This window comes from Nylanderia fulva, unplaced genomic scaffold, assembly GCF_048542155.1.
Source record: "Nylanderia fulva isolate GAGA-0341 unplaced genomic scaffold, ASM4854215v1 Scaffold17, whole genome shotgun sequence".
In the NCBI taxonomy this organism is placed as follows: Eukaryota; Metazoa; Arthropoda; class Insecta; order Hymenoptera; family Formicidae; genus Nylanderia; species Nylanderia fulva.
In genome coordinates this window covers 3902523-3924495 of record NW_028189945.1, presented here as the reverse complement: position 1 = coordinate 3924495, position 21973 = coordinate 3902523, and the positions used below count along the sequence as shown (strand labels likewise).

The window sequence follows — 21973 nt, the reverse complement described above, 5'->3', positions numbered from 1 at the left end:
CCATCCCTTCCACCCTCTTCTTGCCCCTCGGGCTTCGGAACGAAACAAGCGTAGCGAACTCTCTCCAACGCCGCCGCTGATGTCGGATGATGGTAACGCGATACGGAACTTCCGCGGTTTGGATACCTCTAACGAGGTAACCGCGCCCTTTCTCTCTCTCTCTCTCTACGTCGAACTGCTGCGACTTATTTAATGTACAGAGAGAGAGAGAGAGAGAGAAGAGAGGCTCCCCGAGCTTTCTCTCCCGCCGACTCTAAAGCCGCATCGCGCCGGATCGAGTCGAATCAAGGCAGACGATTCGAATCCGCTGCCCGATTCGAATCGGGCGAAGGGAGGAAAAGGGAGGAGGGATTCGGGTCGACGAGCTCTTCTCGCCCATCGGACCAGACCTCACGATCCGTGGCGCCGTTTTCCCCGTGTTACATTGAATCTTCTCCGAGTTACATAATGGCATCTATTCTGTTCGTGTTGCTTATCCGAAAGAGAGAGAGAGAGAGAGAGACGGGTAATCAGTGATATATTGTAGATTTCGACGACTTACGAAAGAAATCGCCGTCTCGTTGCGGCCGATTCGGGAGGGTGAAGACCTCCGTGGAATCCTCTCTCCGTCTGATTAATCGCTTACATCGTGTCTCTTTGCTTTATCTCGGTTTTGATGCATGCGCTTTCTAGCGCGTCACGAATATTTAATTCTTCCTTTAATCGTGGCTCTCGGAGCTGACGCCGAGATAAATCGTCTTGTAAATGATAGCCGCATAAATGGAACGATAAGAAACACATTACATTAATCTTTTGATTGAAAAAGGAATCGAATATTTTTCTACCCTCTCTCTCTTCATCTATCTTTTCCTTCTCTTGCCTGGTTAATGCTATCTGTTAATTTATATCTTGCGACTATGAAATAGACGAGACGTTTCGTAGAACGCGTGTTTCTTCAGGATATAATAGACTCAAATATTTGGTAAATTTAATACATTTACAAAATTAACGCGAACGACGATGTAAACAGCAATCGCACACCCGTAATTGATAACAACACCGTATAAACGTTGATATCTAGCGAGAGAGGATGTATTTGCACCGCTTGCCGACGTCGTCTGCGCGGGATTCCTCCCTTATAATTTGTCCGCTTTAAGTATAGGTGTTGTAATCGCAAATAATGGCCGTTCTTCGCCGTGTTAGCCTGTTGCTAATTTTCCTCGGCGTTAACGCGTTAAGTGCGCGCCGAGTAAGAGGGCTGTCCGCAGATAGCTATATCTGCCGCTAGACGTTACATTTTGCCCAATTTACGGCAGATTGGTCGGCGGCTCACGACTAAGATTACGATGGGCGCGAAGAGGAGAGCGCGAACGAGATTACCCAGAAAATGAGAAAAGGGGTGGTATAGATATATGTAGGAGAACCGGGGTGGCTGACAAGTTTTCGAGCGAGCAAATGAAATCGCTCTCTCTCTCTTTCTCTTCTATTTCGGCCGAACCGTGTATATATATGTGTATGTATTACACCGGCATCTCTCGGTTATGCTATAATAATAACGATAATTGCGACGCGCGAACGGCAGATAGCGGAAACGACGATAACGTTGTTAAATATAGAGACGTGTCGCGGAGATTCTTAGCAGGGGAGGCTTGAATGAACGGACGGTACCTTCTGCGAATCGTGATGACTCTTGATTACGGAGAAGTAGTTAAATGCTTCCTCGGAGTGAATAGCAGACTCGTCAGAATAGGGACACCGGGACGATTGTAACTTCCTGAAAACAAAAAATCCTGGGGATTATCTCGATTATAGCCGCGCTCCTAATTAATCGCGATTTCATTCACGCCGTTTAACACTTATTGTAGCGGATGAAAGCACTTGGTTTTATTTTTTTCTCATATACGGACAATTATATTCTGTAAAGCAGATTTTTCTGCCGCAGCTATGTGTCACCTAATAATTAATTTTTCGAAATTCCCTAATCTGTATAATTTTTTACTGCAATAAGAAACACGAAGGAAGAAGCTTGAATAAAAAATAATCAAAGACAGAAGAAAATATATAAATGGAGAATAGAAACGTGACGCCGCGTTCCTAATTAATCGCGATTTCATTCACGCCGTTTAACACTTGTAGCGGATGAAAGCACTTGGTTTAATTTTTTTCTCATATACGGACAATTATATTCTGTAAGGCAGATTTTTCTGCCGCAGCTATGTGTCACCTAATAATTAATTTTTCGAAATTCTCAATCTGTATAATTTTTTACTATACAAGAAACACGAAGGAGAAAGCTCGAATAAAAAATAATCAAAGACAGAAAAAAATATAAATGGAGAATAGAAACGTGACGCCTCGCCGTAACTTTGGGAGTTCTTTCGAGGCGGTACTTATGTGATGTCTGAAACTTTTTAGCATCGTGTCGATGACAGTTAAAACGACGGCAGCTGCGCGGCGAGAAGATATACTCGGAGGACGTTTCCTCGTCGCTGCGAGAGAGCGGCCGTTCCCTTATTCTTCTTCTTCTTCTTTTTCTTCGAGGGATCTAGAGAGATGCGCGGGAGAGTTTAGGCGAGTATTCAGTACATCGTGCATCGTGTATCTCGCTCCATTTGCACGGCTGCTCGCGGGCATCGATTATTTAGCAATCACGGTGTTCCGCATCGTGCGCGGCCACTCTTGTGCCTCTCTCTCGTCCGTCCCCTTTTCACCTTTTCTCTCTCCGGTAATGGTTCCGCGGCTCCTCGTTGTCTTTCTCCTTGCCTTGTCCTCTCCCCTTCTCTTTTTTCCCTATCTCTATCCGTCTATCCATCTCTTATTCATTCTTCCTTCTCGTTTTGGCCCCGGAGCTCTCCGCGCTCTCGACGACGCATAGTCTGCAGGAATTTTTTCGCCCAGCAGCGTGCATATCGTTACGGAATAATGCAACGGAATAAGCGCCCCGGATAATGACACGCGTGTGTGTATGTGTGTGTATACCGGTATCTCGCTCGCTTCGATATTTAAAAAAAAAAAAAAATGCCAAGATTCTATCTTTCGCCGCCCGGTAGTGTCCGCGAGCGTAACGTGACGAAAAATCGGGATGCAAACGGAAGAAGAGGGACAAGAGCGGATTCGTTGGATTCAACGAGCATACCTGTAATCACCCCGTGTATACGAGGCGATTGCGCCGCCTTTTCGTTAAAGTACAGGAGATTTCCCCGGATGATTTTTAGGCGGCCGTTTAGCGAAACGAGCGGCTATCATTCGCTCGTGACGTCGTCGTTTTAACGGGTGAGGTCGTCCTCCGAGACAACGCGGAGGTGGCACACGAGATACTATGATTTTACGACGCGACACTGCGCGACTCGTAAAATCGGCGCCGTTTTCCCAACCGGCCAGGTCGTATATACGATTCTTATCCGTCCTGGATCTGTAATTGAAGAAGACAATGACCCGCGATATCTCGCGGCTGCCGCGACGTATAAAATGTCGTGTGTAGCGTTTGCATGTTAGAGAAAAAAAGCGCGCCGCGCAAAATAGAGTCGCAGCTAGCTTCTGATTCAGGGTGTTTAGCGGTCAGGGAAATCTGGAATTGTCGGGGAAAAGTCGGGAAATTTTACTATTTATCTGGACTTTTTTTTACATTATTCTACATTTGTCTCAATAATTTGACATTTTTTATTAAATAAATATAAACTTTTTCCTCGCACGCTCCCAGCACGCTAATTTTCTGTGCTGTTAAAAATCGATTCATCTTGAGCGCGTTCGTTAATTTATATCTTCATCGTGTTATTTTATTCGAACACGTTTGTTTCGATTATCGTACATAGTGCAGATTGTGTATAATTGATTTAAATGTTTGTTTTAACTTCCGAACTAATCTTTTCATTGTTGACAAAAATATCTCAAGTATTTCATGATTTAACATTTAATTGATTTATCATATAGATATAGCACGCAAATTATATATTTGGAAAAAATAGTACTTGAAAGTCAGGAAATTTTTTTCATCGAGTCTGCTCTGTAATTTATGCAAATGTGTTTTTATTTTTTATGCTCGTTTAAAAATACGCGCGATGTAACAGGAGGGAATTGTTATCGAAAACGCTAAACCGCTCGGCGTATACGCTACGTTAAATGCAACGCCGCTGATTAAATTCGCCGATAAAGCTTACGATAGAATCGATATCTTGGGAAGCAAACGATTTTCCGAACGTTAAAATATGCATTACTATTCTCTCGTTACATCGCGGGGAGATTCTCCCGTTTCTTTGCTCTTCGCGTTTCTGTTCCGAGCGAATGAAAATAGCGTCGAGTTTCACGTGAGCCCGCGTCTTTATTCGCTGCAAAACCATCTACCATAATGTAAAAGTAACAGAGAATCGTAAACGAGACCGAGAAAAAGTTTCAACAATATAATACGTAATGTGATTTATTAAAACGTATATATTATTCGCAGCGTAATGGCGTCGTCGTTATCTCGATGTTACAAAGTCTCTACACTGACATGCATTACATCCGATAAATCTGACGCTCGCAATTTTTTTCGCGATACTCCTCTCGTCGTGATTAATCCTTTGAGTGCCGCGCCTGCCATTCCCCGTGCGAAAAATACCAGACGTGTTTTGCCAGCGAGACACTTTAAGCATAAATATCCGAGCTTCTTTTCAGCGCTTCGGGGGCTATAAAGTAACATCGTGTAACTACGTGCCCGAAAGAACGACGTCGCTGTCAACGCGACTCCCGGCATTTTCCGCAAAAATCCTTCGAGCCACTCTCGATCGATGAAAAAACTGCGGAAGAAAACCCGTTTGAAATAGCGATCCCGATCGAAGATCGCGGACCAAAGTGACATCCCGACTATTCCCGATAGTGTATCCCCGAGACGGCAATTAGTCCTGCAGGATTCTAGCAAACGATAGCGCGCGTTCAAGACTTTCGCGACAAATCCACTTGGTAATTAGATCGCTCTTATCTCGCGCGAAAGAAAAAGAGAGAGAAGAGGCGCGTGTTTCGCAAAAACCGGGTATCGATAGCGCGAGACGCCATGCTCGGAGGCGTTGCAAAAGGCAAGAGAAAGCTGCGAAATCGCGCTACCCTTCGAGAACGTGGCTGCGCGACGGCATGCAGCGCATGCTCATTTGAATATAAATTACGCTCGCCGAGCCGTGAGCGGCGGCTGCGACGGAGACGTGGCGGTTTGTCCGGTTATTGTTCCGGCGAGAGAGAGAGAGAGAGAGAGATGGGGAGGAGATACTACTTTACGTCGCCTAAAGACCGTGTACCGAGAGAGATTCCAATTGCATCGCTCATAGGTAGTAACCTCGCGCGCGCGATACGTCTCGGGGCGCGCATTATTGTTGTTGGCCGGGATTAACCCCGGAGTTCAGCGGGAGGACTCGCACTCGGACTCGCTTATGCATCCTTTGAGCGCGGCGAATTTCGCGAACACACGCGCTTGAAATGATAGTACCGGAGGTAGTAAGATTATATACGCTGCCCGCGTATGGCCGGTGAGGTATCCTATAAAATGTTACTTGGCGTAATAACAGCTGTAGCGGAAATCAAGCGATTGCGCTTAGGGCGAAATCGAGTTGGGAATAAACGCGCGTCGCTAAAGCATTTAGGGAAACGTTATTATATACATCATTGTAGTAAAATTATAACGACTAAACGAATGCGAATTTAGATTCCCTCTTCTTTCTCGATTATTATTTTTTATCGCGGTGAATAATGTACGAGAGACAGTCTACGTATTTTCCAGGTATAAATAAATAACAGGGTGGAATATATATAGTATATCCCCCTTTATGTTTCATTTAATTCGAAAAGTTTCCGAAACAAATATCTCGTTTCGCGCGAAACGTAAAGTTTCCTCTCTCTCTCCTCCGAAATTGAATGAATGATTTAACATTGAAAAGAGCTCTCGATCGCGCGCGCTCGCAGACAGCGCGATTTTCTTCGAAAATCCAATCTTCTCCCGCGGCGCGAGAGCATTCGCAATTAATGGACCGTGCCGCGAGTCGTCGGGAATATCGGGGGATGGTTAACGCCGCGAGACGAACGAGAAGAAAGCGAACTTTTTACGAGCGTCGCGCCGGGGCCTAACGAGTCATCTTCCCCGAAGTGTAATTCTAGCGCGCACGAAACGATCAATCGAATCTATTGTTTGCCGTACCGTTACAACACGGCCGCGAGCGAATTCGACATCCTCGATTGTCCGGCTCGAATACATATACCGGTTATATTGTGAGTGATTTCGAGATCCGATCCCGCAGGAGTAGCAGCGCTGATTGTGCGATGAAAAATAGAATCCTCCTTCCTCGTCAAAGGATAATAATTACCATTGTGTTATAACGCTGGCGTTTAAAAAAAATTAATTATTTATATACAAAGAACGAGGAACGAATGCATATAATTATCACGCAACCGTCCGAAATTTTTCAACGCGTGACGGGAGATAGTTTCGGCAACAAAGAGCCATGCCGTAAACAACTCTGCTAAAACGTGCGCGGATTAAGCCCTCTCGCGCGCGGCAGCGTGACGTATAAATCCGAAATTCGCAACGGAATTTGCGCGGGCGCGCTTGTAATTTCGCGAGATCCCGGGCGAGCTTCAGGACACGATAGGGAATAGTTGGAAACGATTCGCTCTCTCTCTCTTTCTCTCTGTCCGCGCGCAACACCGTCATTCTCTTCCCCGACATATTTGGAATTCAGCTCGGCGCTCATATTTTGGAAGCACTTTGGACAGTGCGCCGGTGGGGACGTCCGGATTTCGGTGATTGACACTGACGCAACAACCGCGCGCGCGAAAGAGCATCGCGATGCTAAAGCGCGCGTTGCACGAGGTTCCGAAACGAGAGAGAGAGAGAGAGAGAAGGCGGGGATCGAAAAGGGGGATGAAGGGGGAGGGAGATCGAAGCGAGAGCTTAATGCAGCCAGCACGGCACGTATATCGACGAGGATCGTGCCGGGACACGGCTTGATGAAATAAATGAACGCCAGCGAGCGCGCCGACGGTCGCATCTTAATGAGGCGACTGTCACACAATGAGCCTACCCAATCAATTATACGCGGACCGCGTGTTTCGTGCCAAACCGCGCTCTCTCGTGTCGTCAATGATACGTGCACGACGCCTCTCCCTTTCTCGCATCGGTAATATTATTGGCGCGATCGCCGAGCACGCCAATTACGATCACGCGATCACCACTCTACGGCTGGATCTCGCGAGCGAGAAAAGCGATCTCGCTTCAATCCGTCGACCCATTTCCCGAACGCGAACGGTAATTATTTTCTGGAAAAGTCACGTTACGTAAATTATTGTATATATATATATGGTATAAGCGTGTATTAATTTTGATAAAAGATTACAGCGGAATCTTATACGAGAGCGAGCAATTTTCGAGCGAGTAATCTTAATTGGAATGAGAAATCTTTTACCGAGTTACTATCATCGCGATCAATTCAATTACAAAAGTTTGAGAAAACTTTATATACGTCGTATAATAGGTGTACGCGCGGCGCGATAAAGCATTTTTTCACCTATTGTATTCTTCGAATCGCAAAATAGCATTTTGCTTTCTCGCGGGTTAGATAGATAATCGCGCATTCATCGCGAGATTCGCATCCGCGATCGAAAAATCACGGGTGACGCGTCGCGTCACGTATGGAACGCCGACAGATTTGAATCCTAACGCTAAGTTATTCGCTTGTCAGCGCGCTCCCAAGAGCGTCGCGAATAGAATATGACGCCCACTTGTACAACCCATCTCTACATTCATATTCCCATTTTTGCTCCCACGCCCCGTCCATTCCCATGCAAGAGAACGAGCGCGCATGTCTCGCATCTCTCCGGACGACCCGCCGTTCGTTCGTTCGGGAGGCAACGAAACGTTTCTCTCTCTCTCTCTTTCTGTCGTTATCCAAGGAGATTCTCTCCCGAAGCAAAAAAGTCCCCGGGACAAGATAAGACATTCGGGCATGCAACCCGGGCGTGAAACGACCCGATCGAATGTCCCGAGCTGGCGTAAGCTAGTCTCTCCTCGAGAAGATGCCCAATAAACTTTTATGCTCGCCGTTCTCCTCCTTCGCGTTAGCGAAGCTCGCACACACAATCCCGGAATATGGGCGGCGAAAATTTATCGGTCCGCGCGCTTCTCCTCTCTGTGTATATATAAACGCGAACAAGGCACGGCCCGTTTCGTTTTCCGATAATGGCCGGATGTACACTCAAGCGCTGTCCCGCGCAGTCGATTACAACGCGCTGACGACGTTATGTATGTTAAATTGCCTCGAAATTCTATTCATTTGTTCGTTTACCGTTGGCCGTCGTTGTCAGGATTTTCGCCCTCTCGCTCTCTCTCTCTCCGAGCGGAGCAATTGCGCGATTTCCCGCGAAATTCAGTTTACCAAATTACAACAAACGATATGATTGTTATTATTAGTTCATCTATGATGTAAAATGCAAATCGCGCGAAATTGTTGCGTCGCAACGCGCGCGCATCAAGGAAGAGAGTCATAATGGCAGAAAGTTAGGACGTATACATGTGCAAGTTCTGCATCTCAAAGTCCGTCCAGAGTTATCCCGCGCCCCATTTGGACCCAAATCAATTAAATTAAATTGTTCTCGGAAAGCGATCCTGTGAAAGCAATCCAATACATCCCCGTATATTATCTTTGGCGCTCTTAAATCAATAAGTGAAATTAAGATCCGCAGACATCAAAAATAACAGTGCGGATAAGCGGTGGATCGAATCAACGTCTTACGGAACGATCCAATTTAAGCGACAATAGAGAGAGTTGGTGAAGAACGGGCGTGCAAGTTTGTCTTTTCCAAGTAAATAAGTTAACACCTTATTTCCCTGCGGCTGCTATTCAATAACGACTAGAATTCGGGAAAGGATACACTCGTATGCATATATTTCGAGAAATCCTTCTCTATTCTTTTAAACCCACTCTTTCAACTACGCCCGCGTAACGCGATACACCCTATACCTAAAAACGTTTTTGTCCCATTCACAACGAGGCTCGAATGTTTGTACAGGCTGGATCCGTTACAAAGGGATCGGTTCAATCGCTTCGGGCGACGACGACGACAACGATGATGATGATGATGATGATGATGATGATCGAGATACACCCGAAAGAATGTGAAAGACCTCGCCCCGGAAACGTGTATTTTCGTACGGACGATCGTTAGCGAGAAAAATAGAAACGTGCGAAGTCGCAAAGTGCGAAGGGAAAAAAAGATCGCCGCGGGGGCGACAAGATTTTTTTTTTCCGGTAGCCGGAGAAGTCGCGTCTCTCCCGAAACGTTCCATTTTCAAGAGCTCCGGGAACTCGGTAAGGCCAAGGAGCAGGAAGAGGTGATCCGTGCCCGCCATTGTTATCCGACACTGGGAACGCTCGACAGGAATAGAACATGGAAACCGACTCGCCCGTTTCGTCGCACCCTCCGCCCTCACCTTCCCCCCCTCCCTCCCCCTTTGCCCGCGAGCTTTTGTCGCCCCGTTGCGGTCTCCGCGATTGACACGCCGCATTGTTCGTGCCCGCGAACGGCTATAATTTTATCCTTACTCCCGTGTGATGAGAATGTCGAAGCGCGTCGTACGTCTCGGAGAGGGCCTGTCGTCGCCCTACTGCCCGGGAATGAATTTTCGTGGGAATGAAACGTTGGCGACTTCGTCGAGTGGTGGAGTTAATCGAGACTCTATATGCGAATTTCGAGAATTTTCAATAATATATCTATCCCGTGATTTATTCGCGCGGTCATTCTTAATTCCGTTTTCGATCATCGAATGTTTTGCGAAAGCTATATAATAAAACCCGAAGGCTAGATCGTAAATAAGTCCAAGACAATGCGACACTCGAGAGCAACTCGAACCAGACCTTCGGCCCCCCTGTTGCTTCGGGCTCGGGATTAGAAAGGAAGGAGGAAATAAACGTTCGCCCTTAAGTATATAATCGAAGCGGTCAAAGCGAAAACTATCATTGTCAACGGTAGCTGCTGGTCGAGAAAGATCAGGAGTATATTTCTTCCCGTTTTTGTTCCGTCGCAAAAACGTTATTTGAAAACTGCTCTCTCTCTCTCTTTCCTCCGGCTGATTGGGGTGCGCCACGGCGAATGAGGGCCACTTGTATTCAAATGTTTCACCGACCCTCGTCGGAGCCGAAGCACTTCGTATCACGGAAGTGTGCGTGCGTGTCTGCATGCGTGCGCGAGAAAGAGCACGTGGGCGGATTGTTACATGTATATATATTGCGTGCGTGCGAAGGCGTACCAGCCAGATCTTTAGCGGAGAAAGGCCGCCTTGGTGTTTCAGCGACACCGCCCGTATAGTCGAGAGAGAGCTGGCCGAATTTTACGATTATGCTCTTATACTTGTGTACACGTATGTACACCCGATACATATGCATATCGGTATATGTACACCACCCTATTCCCCGAGTGTAATTAAACCGGGAAATATTTAGCGCGACTACATGACTCTCCGCACGCCGCGGGGCTCTCTCTATGGGGCTCCGGGTATTTCCCCGAATTCGCCGGGATAATGTAGGGTTCAGTGACACGTTGTACGTACAGACTGCGCTTCCCGAGGCGGGAGAGAGCATTATGTCGCGCGCGTACGATTTATTTGGTCGGAATTCTCTGTCGCCGAGGCGGGAAAGCGCTTTAAATGCCGTCGAAAGTAAAGTCCCGATGTGCCTCCGCCTCGGATAACCCGGGTTGGGTTATCTCCGGCTATACTTTTCTGCGTCTCTCGATTGTTTCAATACTATGGAGAATATAAAGCTTTCGACACGAGAGCTGCTAAAGGCAGCGGGGTTTCTTTCTCTTCTTCTGCTCTTTATAACGTATATCTATTATCGAGGATGATGTTGGGGAATATCGTTCACGTCTGCATGTTTTGTGTGTTTTGTGTTTTTTTTTCTTTCTTTCGTCTCTCTCTTTTTCTAGCTTCGAAAGAGATTCTCCCCTGGAAAGTGGAAGAAATAACTGCTGGAGTTTTCCATCGAATCTTTTAGTATCTCGTCAAATTTTCCCGACACCTGGTATATAATGCGTATCTGCCAGACCCGACTGCGCTACCCTTGTCACCGAGAAAAGCACTACACGTCCCATCTAATTGTATCCTCCCCTGGGCTGCTTGCCAGCGATTATGGCAGATAGAAAGCAATCCGCAATTTTCAGGAAGTTCGAAATACAATGCAATTCCTGCTTATATACATGCGTACATAACTTTCGGGAAAGGTTGGCGAGTTTTTAACCTGACGTTTTCGTATCTATTGATTTGCAAAAAGAAACTCGTGCCAAATTCCCATTCAAGATTTTTCAGGATATTTTTATAAATTACACGGAGTTGAAATATAGTTAACGGAACAATAAACGACTATCGATTTTAGAATAATTTTGTAAATTTCAATATGCAAATTTCTCTTTTTCGCAAAGTTATTTTTGTCAAAAACTAAAGGATATTGAATATAGTTAACAGAACAATAAACGACTCTTGGTTTTAAGATAATTTTATAAATTTGAATATGCAAGTTTCTTTTTTTCGCAAAATTGTATTTCTTGTCAAAAACTAAATCGATTTTAGAATAATTTTATAAATTTTAATATGCAAGTTTCTTTTTTTCGCAAAATTGTATTTCTTGTCAAAAACCAAAAGATATTGAATATAGTTAACAGAACAATAAACGCGACTCTCTGTTTTAAGATAATTTTATAAATTTTGAATATGCAAGTTTCCTTTTCGCAAAGTAATATTTCTTGTCAAAAACCAAAAGATATCGAATCGACAATTAACAGAAGAATAAACGACTCTCGGTTGTAGGCTAACTTTCTAAATTTGAATATGCAAGTTTCTTTTTCGCAAAATTGTATTTCTCGTCAAAAACTAAAAGATGAAAGCGAGTGAATACCGCGGGAACCTCAAAGGGGAATAAGGCCTCTCGCTTCCAAGGGTTAAGAATGTTATCACCGTCATCATCGTCGTCGTCGTGCTCGTTATTATGTATAACGAAGCCGCCGTAAACTTGACGTCCATTAGATCCCCGCGTGATCGTTGTTGTGTCACACAAGTGTTTTGCCTGCGAGCGGGGCTCCGGTAATAGATATTATTACCATCCGCGGTACCCTGAGAAAGAGAGAAAGGCGCAGGAGACCCCGAGTGATACTTTTAGGAGACGGTATAAAAGTTCGATGCCGAGAGGGTATCGATCATAACTCGGCAAAAGGCCGAGGCTCACAGAGACGAGGAAACGGTGTTCGTAAGGAGCGCGTAAAACCGCGGCGAATCGTCGGAATTCTCCAAATTTACCGCGTACCAATCCTTCCCTCTACGGGAGTTTCATTCCGAATACGTTCGTATTGTAGATTGAGAGAGGAGGCGAAAAGGAGAGACAGGGAGTGAAAGACGTGTGTAGGATCGGAATCGCATTTGTCACTCGTATCGGTTCGCGCGAACCGAAGACAGAAGTCTCATTCGCGTCCCGGAATAGATAGCTAGACCCTTTTCCACGGATTTAAACGACGGCGGAAACTCGATAAGCCGACGCGTCGAACCGACAGAGTGGGAGGGAGGATTGAACCTCTCCCTTGCCTCTCGCGTCTCTCCGGAAGTAGAATTTATACGCCGAGGAGGGAAGGAAGTCGGAGCCGTCCGGCCGGAAAATATCGATCGCGATTTCAACTCCGCGATTGTCCGATTGACTCGGCGGCGGCGGCGGAAAGGAAGCGGTTTTACATCGTAGCGCTACGTCTCTCTCTCTCGCTCGTTTTCCGCGTGCCATTTAATTTTATGACCGGTGTGGGCTGCACTTCCAACCTTCCCCCTTTTGGTGAGAACATTCGTCCGATCGAAAGAGCATCGGCCGCGCGCGTGCGGCCAGCTTCCTGTCGCTATTGTATCGATATTGAATGCTGCATTTTTCATTAGATCGATTCCGCGGAAATGTACGAACAGCTGCGCGTCAATTTTTTTTATTTTTTTTGTAAAATCGTTGAAACTTCATTACGCACCCTTCTCCTGTTATTACGTAATTTTTTTATTTGATATAGGTATATTAGAAAATATGATTGTTTTTAATTTTTATTATTGAAATTTACTTCTATCAATGACATTTCTTTTCATCGTCAATCGTCAATTGCATCTTGCGCTATTAAACCACTGACATTCGTGACCATGCAGCTCATTTATATCAAAACTTATGCTAATGAATTACCTTGTACCTACGCTGTATACATTGTGTTTAAGCATGAATAGTACACGGAAATAATTTGCTCTGAAAATCATGGTAATCAAATTAGAACTCATCTAATTAATATTAACCACTACAAAAAATATGTACATAATAAAATTAATCAGCGACTTTCAATGATTTCTTCGGAGGGGTTGTAGGCGTTTTAAGAAATTAAAAATCTCTAGTTAGATATTATTTCTTAATTTTCAAATCTTGGTAGTACACTAAGAATAATACGTGCTTTGTACAGGATCGATCATATTTCCAACAAAAAACTTAATTTTCGTTCGAACGTACATATAAGAGCATCCGCGTATGGCTCTTAAAAAGTCTTCCCGTCAGTTGTATTTATTTGTTAATCGAATATATTTTTATATCTCATTGTGATAGATATTAATCAGAGAACTCTTATAAAATTCTTTTTAGGCTAAACTCTGAGAGAAAATTCTCTCTGCGTATTATGTATATGCTAGCCGGATATCGCGGAGGATATAGGAAGAGAGATCTCGATGAAAGTGGGGTGTTAGAGACACATAAATATACCGTGCGAGAAAGGTATCGTTGCCGAATTGCGAGATCGTCCCATTCTTCCCCTCTGGTAATATCGAAGCACGAGTGTGTCGAGCAGTTTTACAACGCGGCCGGGATATTCGTACATTCTCGCGGGATGTATGAAATAATCGCGCGCCCACCCTTAAAACGCGGCGCGGAATCGCGCGCGACAAACAAACTGCCGTGTAAGCGCATTTCGGTGTTTCGCCAAAATATACTACACGCATACGCGTGAACGAGGGGGCTCGTAGACGACGTCGGGGCACGCGCGCGTAAAATTCACGGTACGGGGGTTCTTTACGAGCTAATGCCCGCGTATAGGATGAGTTAATTAATCGGACGGCCTAGCTAAATTCATGGTGCCATCGGCTGTCGGTGATCCAGAATGTCGGTACATCCACGCGCTGGTTCGAGGGAGGGATAACTGGCAGAAGGGAGTCCGGCCGGTGAGAGCACGGGCGCTCTACGGGGTGTCCTGGATCTAGTCAACTATACCTTTCACATCTGAATTTTCCTCGAGTCGCGTCGAATACTATCGCTCATTGCGAGTTTTCAAATATTAAGCGTCTCGGTATCGAATCTTTAAATTGCAAATGAATTTTGTTAACCTATTTAACGTTAAATACATTCCTCTATAAGTTTTTAAAGAGCTCTGCATTTTCAATAGTTTATATTTTTGTGAAAAAGGCAATTGAAAAATTATCAGAATTTTCACTCAAGCATCGAATTTAAGCATCATTAAGTCGCAAATTAATTTTGTTAAATCTGTTTAAAATTAAATAAAAATAAAGTTTGTCATGGTTATGTCTCTTCAAATTTATCTATAAATCTTTTTTCTCTATAGTAACTCTATAAATTTTACAGAGCTCTGCATTTTCAATCGTTTATAACATAATTTGAAGCTTATTGATTTTTGGCGTACATTTTCGTGAAGGAAAAAACAATTTCAAAAACTATCAGAATTTTTGTTTACGAAGGAACCGACCGGCTGGGTCCAGGACACCTTGTATAAGGGCTGGTTGTCTATATCTCGTACGCGTTGCATCCTCGTCGAGTGTGTCTCGTCCTCTATGTGTTCGCCGGTGATATATGTGCACGAATGCGTCGGAGGGCCACGCCTACCAACGCCGTGGCTTAATTGAGTGATCGAGTGGCCTTGCAATGCGTTGGCACCCCTGCCTGGACCCCGCTAACCAGATATCGTCTACATAACACTGTTCTGAGAGTCCAACGTGTATAAAAGATCTCCCGTTTGGGTCTGTCGGTTTCTCTTGCCGTCTGATAGCCGAAAGAAGAGCTAGCTAAAAAAGAGAGCAGCTGCGCGTCTCGACATTTGAAGATTAGCAGCTAATAGGCTTGTTTTGTAACAGATTAAAATTCGAGGAATATTTGTTCAACCGATCGGACCAAAGGTGAATGATCTCTCGCGGAAGTGACGATAGTTTTACGATCGAAATGATATTTAGATTGCATTGAAATTAGACCGTATCAGCAAGAAACGGAGCTATATGTAGTCTCAAGTGGGACTGTGTAGTATCCGACACTATACATAGGGTGCACCCTATACTATTCCGGGAATTCGACGCGTAAAGGACTCCATTCCCATCGGGTTTCAAGCTCGGGTGCCAATTGCTTGTTCGTTGCCTGGTGACTACAAGATCGACTACGAGACAGCTGCGTTCTCACTCAGAGGCGCGGCGGTCAATAATTTTATGCAAAAAAGGGAGGGTACTTATCTCATTTATTTTTTACACTGACATCAGATGTTTACGATCCTGCATGCTAGAGAATGGCGCCTCGAATGGAAATCAAATGAAAACGTCTCGCAACTGTCGGTCACATTTTCTCGATTTTAAAAATTTTATTTCAGTTCATTTTTATCAGTTTCGCATTTACGAAAATATTTTATTCCATGCACACCATCCCTCTGTTACTATTTTTCCTCGACTTATTAAAACTTCAAAATCTCGAATATTTGACTATTAACAATATTTAGTTCCATTTTTCATCGTAATTTATTCAATCAGTATTGATATACGAAAAACGCGAGTTTCATGCATGTATTTTTCTACATGATACGTCTAACGAATAATTGATAGCCATATATTTCCGACGATAAAAAATGAAAGGCGGCACAAATGCGGCCTAGTTTTAAAAAACTGCAAATATACATATATACATATATATATATTTTGTTCTTTTATTCGCGCACGAGCCAGTACCAGTCACTCGTTACGTTTGCACATCCGCGCTGTTCCCGAGGTAACAACACGTCGACGCGAAAAGCCAGCTCCGTAGAGGTGAACGTCATCGTGCGTGAAACACAGGCCGACGCATTGTTCTCGAGTCCCCGTCTTCCACGACACACGTGGGCCGCGTTGTTGCGCCGACAGCGCGAATTAAGCGATCTTGGGTCAGTAATTTGCCGCTGTTGCGTTTGTCTTTCTCTCTTTTCCACGCTCGCGAAATTCTACCGTGCCGTAAAATATATAATCCGCTCATAGAGAAGAAAATTGAGTTAACCAGCCTCGCGCACGCAGTTAATCGACGCCGCGTGTCTGTCTGTGCCTCATCATGTCGCGCGCGTTGCCATTCAAACGCAATCTTCATCATCTTCATAATTCAGCCTCCAACGACGATGATACTTTGGTCATTTCGTCGCAGTAAAATTCTACGTAAAATTACACGGTGAAAACATGACAAGAGCAACACGGCCGGATAAACTAAACTTACACCCTCGAGAGAAACTATGACATAGCGGAAATATATATTTAATTTCATAAAGTAGAACAAACTTACTCGTATTACAAAAAATCCCGCCGTTATTCTAATTAGATATGGAAAACAAGCGTATCTTTATCCTCGAAGGTAGAATTAGTTTCGGAGAATATGGAAATATGAAGACGATCGGAGAGAGAGGGCCGAGACACTTTGACTGCATAGCCGTGAATTTTCACGGATTAACGCGAACATGTGTCGAGAATTGAGAGAGTCTCGCTTGTGGCGGCAAAGTGAGGTCTGGTGTTCACCTTGAAAGTTTCCGTAACGCGCGAGATCCCGTTGACGGGGAATCTCTTCGTGGAATCCTTGATGAGGCAGTTATCCTACGTGATGACTGGGACGCGCGCGAGATACGTCTGACGTAATCACGAGGGCGCCGAGAAGTTACAGATACGTGTCACGCAGAGAGATACTTGTACGTATCTGGTTAGGTCTGGTCTCCTTTTTGCGAGGCGTGAAACGAACCAACATCAGCGACCGTTTATCGATCACGCGATGGATGTTTATATTCTGCAGACAGGCGTATTTATGCGCGGCATATCGCGCGCGCGCGGATGAAGATGTCTCGCGTTTAACTTTGAGCACTAATTGAAGACGAGGGCAATCGCGTTTATATTACGGGTCTAGCAAATTGTAGGTTCGAATATACCAATCGACCGAGTGTTGTATTTAAAGAGAGATTAAATATTACACTCAATGTATGCACGTGTCTAAATGATATATTTTTTTTTAATTAATTTCTGTTTTGACAGTTATATGAATTATTGATTTTTAGAGACATTTGCAGACGTTTATCGAGTGGAATTTTTTATTCGACCAAGAGAAAGATAAATATATGAAAAAAATTCTATGCTCTGTATATAAAATTTAATAATAATATACTCCAAATTCGCAGATGTAAAAAAAATATGCGTAATTTTTATCTCATCAATTTCACACGTTTTTTTTTTTTTTTTTTTTATTTCCATGTGCTTCTGGTATAAGCCAGATAATTCATATCGCGTGATAATAATCAGACTATACATATACATACATTTAACACGGATTTGGTAGACACGAACGTGCGATTTTCGCTTTTATTTGGCTAATACGAGAATCGGGTAAATGTCAACGCGCGCGGACCGAAGTGGCGTTTAGCGCTAAACACGTGGCGCGGCAAAGTGTCCGAAGTTCGATGCGGGGGAAAAACGTGCGTTAATGGCGACACGACAGAAATCAATCCATCGCCGACGCGATCGGGTGTAGCGTGGGTCGATCGTATCTCATAATAGGAAGTCCGCGTTGCGCGCTGCTAGGCTCTCTCGTATACCTGCTAGTCTCCGACAATAGTCGGCATAGAGAGAGAGAGAGAGATGGACGGACACGCAGAGGAGGAGTTTACGGTAGTCGTTTGTTTCTGCCCGAACCGGTCTTGCTCGGTGGATTCTCTCGTCCCGGCAACGTTATCGCGTGCTGACCTGGCGTGCTACGAGGGAAAGAGAAAGAGAGAGAGAGAATGGAGAGAACGCGTAATCGTAACAACAGCTTCTTCGGATAATCGATCGATTCGAGCGAGCTTCCCGCCGCGTTTCCGCAAGACTACAGAGCGAAGCGATACGAGCGCGTGCGGCGCCAGGAAACGGGGGATGAAAAGATCCGGTCTCTCTCTTCTTCCTTTCCTATCCCTTCGATCCATCCAACGGGGATCCCTCCCCGTCCTGTGGGGCTACCCACGGCCTCCATCAATAAACTTCAGCTACTTCGTTTTTCCCTCCCGCAGTTTCCATTCCACACCCGCCTTTCCCATTCTCTCTTTCTCTCATTCCGCGGAATGGCACCGGCGGAAAGCGTTTCGGGGGAGAAAAAGATATTTTCTCCCGGCATACACACACACACACACACACACTCTTTCGGCCTCTGGGTAATCCCCACAGGAGCTTGAAGTAGCTTCGGCACAAGGGGCGTTTTTCGCGGAAGGAACCAAGAATCTCCCGAAGGGGCGAGAGAAGAGAGATGCGCAAGGGTCGAATTACAATTCGGCGAATATGCGGTCGCGTCGTCTTCCTTAATATCCCTAACTTAGTTCACCGCGCGTTCGCGCGCGCCCAAAGAACGTGGGCGTGAATTTATGTTGAAAACAGAGTTTCTTGATCTCGCTCAGCCTGCTCCAGCCGGATTCTTCATTTGGATCCTCTCTCCTCGAGACTACAGAGCCCTCCTCCTCCTTTCTCCTCTCGGGGATATTAGTAAAGGGATAATTCGTGTTCCACTCGAAGGAATTTCGTGCACGCATTAACCATCGTCCGTCGTGTAGGGTATTTCGTTTACGCGGCACGTGTTTTTTCTCTCTTTCTCTCTTTTTTTTTTTCTCCCTTTTCGTCGCGGACTAAAAAGTTATTCCAGTGAAAGCTTTCACGTATGGACAAATATTCTACATGACTGTGTAAATTTGCCCAGCCCGCTTCTACCTTCGTTAATTTATGCAGTGTGTGTACAGCGCGTCGGATGCGAGATACCATATTTATATTATATGGCGAATATACATGTAGGTACGTCTATATATATTTAAAATATATATATATTCTGAGTTTTCGATGAAAACTTTTGAACAAAATTATTTCCTGTTTGACCAAAAATTGTAATCGTCACTAATCACACGTTATTACAATAATGTTTCACGTTCGTATCCGAGATTAATCTCGTACAACTCGACTCGCGATCGAATAAATCCTTTAATTCATCCTGAACCTTTTTTTTTTTTTTTTTTTCGAAATTCCAACACATCATGCGTACGTTTTATCGATACGAATGATCTTGCCCACCGGTCATGGATATATGATAACCGTCTCATTCAGAAGACTTCCGTCAGTTATCTTCCCGGGGGTACGTATACACTTGGACGGACGCGTCGGTTTTCCGAAGGCCTCGGCTGAGTAGCCGGAGCTCTCGAGTTGCAGATACAAATTGCCGCTTCCTTTCATGCGAGTCTACGTAACGTCAAGGCGGAATGGTACCGATAAACGAATAAACGCCAGCGAGATTCGAGATACGACCGCGTGCCCGGTATATTTCTCGCCGCGCCGACTCGGTGAATCTAGATAGGGGTGCGAGAGAGAGAGAGAAGACTCGCGGGGAAAACTATCGAGATCTAGAAGACTGATTACCTGACGCATTTCTTCCGAGAACGTGTGCGCTCGCGGCCTCGCTTTATTCGCGTCGATCGCGCGGCCCCGAGGTCTTTCAATTTTATTTCCCTTTTTTTTTTTTTCATCCCCTTTTCTCCCTAGTTTTCAAAAGCAACCCGACGATAAAAATCGCCCTTCTGCACGCACTCGTCTCTCCCTTATTCCCGTTTTTCTCCTTTCGCTCGAGACGAGTCTGGAATTCTCCAAGGTGTTTGCTCGAGTCATTTAATTGTGTTTAAGATTGAACGTTAAATTGGAATTTCGAAAATTTCTTCGAGCTGTAAATATTTATATAAAATGAAAATCGTTCAAAGATATATCCTTCCGCGGTTCATTATTGGCAAAATAAAAATTCGCACGATTTGATCTCCAAGCGTTCCATTTGTTCTTTTTGCATTCTCAAGTCTCTTTCATCACTCGCGCCGCGTGTACGGTCACTCTCTCTCTCTCTCTCTCTTTCTCTGATCGCTCTCGCGCTCTCGGAGAGAGGAATGGCGAAATAATCATTATAGCCGTCCCGGGGAAGAGTAACGACGCGGGAGAGACAGTGATAAGGAGAGAGACGTGAGAAACGAGCGATGTGCCATATGGTCCACCACGCGGTTGCGTGTTCTCGGCGCGCAAAGCGGAACCCGCAAGCGAACTAATAAGTCAGGAACCTGTACCGGTAACGAGCATGCCAGGCGTTATACACGGAACCTGTGCTCATCTAGACAAAACGGGGTGGGCTGGGTTGGGAAGGAAAGGAAAGTTCGATTACGAGGCTTTTGAGTTTGTAAATTGCGCCAGTGAAATTCCCGATTTTACGAGGCCCGAGAAGATTAGATTCTCTTCCGGTAAATCGAGCCACCGCGGAATCACTTTTTGAAGAGACATTCTCTCTCCTCGTATTTGCTCCCGTATTTCTGCGCGAACGCGCCCTAAATTTCTAGCCGAAACTACTCCCCGAATGGAATTTTCGAGGCGGTCGAAATTTTGCCTCGGCTAAAATTTTACGGCGGAGTTAATTAGAGGGAGGCGGTTCTCTCTCTCGCATGGGAAATTAAAAGGTTATTGCGTATACGGATTATAAATGTAAAGAGATAACGCGTTTGTGTATGCTGGAGGGAAAAGAGATATGCCAATTAATTTTAAACATATTCAAATTATTAGGATATTTATACACAACCCCAAAGCTCTTCTCTCTCTCTCTCTCTCGTATCAATCGCCCCGAATGAAAATTTTAAAATTACACATCATATTACTCTGGGAAGGCGCGGTTCGCATTAATAATTTTAAAATAAATTATTTTCGCGCTCGGGATAACGCGATAGAAATTTTTCATAATATAAAAATATTTTCTATAGAATATTTTCCCCGAAAGGGAGTGTTATATACCGCGGGAACTAAATAATTTTAAATAAAATAAAATGTGTGCGAGATTAAATCCGGTGATTTATTAGCGTGCGGGCGCGATCTAGGCAGAGAGTCGCGCCAGATTATCCCAAATTTCGCACTGAATCGAGCTACGAGATTTACAACATCGATTTATTTTCATACCAAATACGAGTCCTCGTCAAATGGAGATTTACTAAACCGGGCGGGCGCGGAAATAGTACGTTCTTTAAATAGAATTTCAGTAGTATCCCGGAATCGCCGGGGATACTACTACACTATACATACGATTTCATTAAGCCAAGGGAACATTAAATCCAGATTTTGCCTCGTGAGCGCGCGATGCAACAACACTTCCCCAGCCTTACTCTTAATCCTCCGACGTTGTATGGTAAGCGGTTTACAGTAATGCACGTTTACGTACAGTAGTGACGCGGTTAAACCGATTTATCGTCAATAGTTTCAAGCATTCTCGATTTTTATCGAAACGTGTAATTTCAAAAGGTGCGCGTGCATATTATTCCGCGCGCATAAAGCGAACAAAGCGCCGCGGAAATTCTCTCGGGGACGCAGAAACCAGAAACTGGACTCGCAAACGAGCCGACGAATCGACGATCAAATCGTCCAAAGACCCGATAACGACGAGCGATTTGGCACCGGTTAAAAGGGAGGGATGCATGCGTGAGCTTCGTCTCGAGTAAAGCAGCTCGGAGATAAAGTGCCGGACGACAGTTTGATCGCGAGACAGCTGTTCGCGTCCTCTCTCTCTCTCTCTCTCGGCGTTCTCCGCACGAAATTAGAAGACACTCATCGTCGTCGTTGTCCTCTTCGTCGTCGTCGTCGTGCTGCGTCGAGATCACACGGCACAGAGAAACGCTCTCTGCGGATATTCTCTCT

The 21973-nt window shown here is 44.9% G+C and overlaps 1 protein-coding gene and 1 long non-coding RNA gene across 2 annotated transcripts in view; one reads left to right on the top strand and one right to left on the bottom strand.

Annotated features, from left to right (window-relative positions):
• Positions 1 to 21973, top strand: part of LOC114938296 (roundabout homolog 2) — a 101714-nt gene that overhangs the window by 42971 nt on the left and 36770 nt on the right. The gene's annotated exons all lie outside the window — the stretch shown is intronic.
• The window catches only part of LOC114938300 (uncharacterized), a 53859-nt gene that overhangs the window by 5344 nt on the left and 26542 nt on the right, over positions 1 to 21973 (bottom strand). Inside the window, exon 2 of the long non-coding RNA XR_003821046.2 lies at positions 1648 to 1753. This is a non-coding gene — a long non-coding RNA (uncharacterized LOC114938300). The remainder of the gene's footprint in view (positions 1 to 1647; positions 1754 to 21973) is intronic.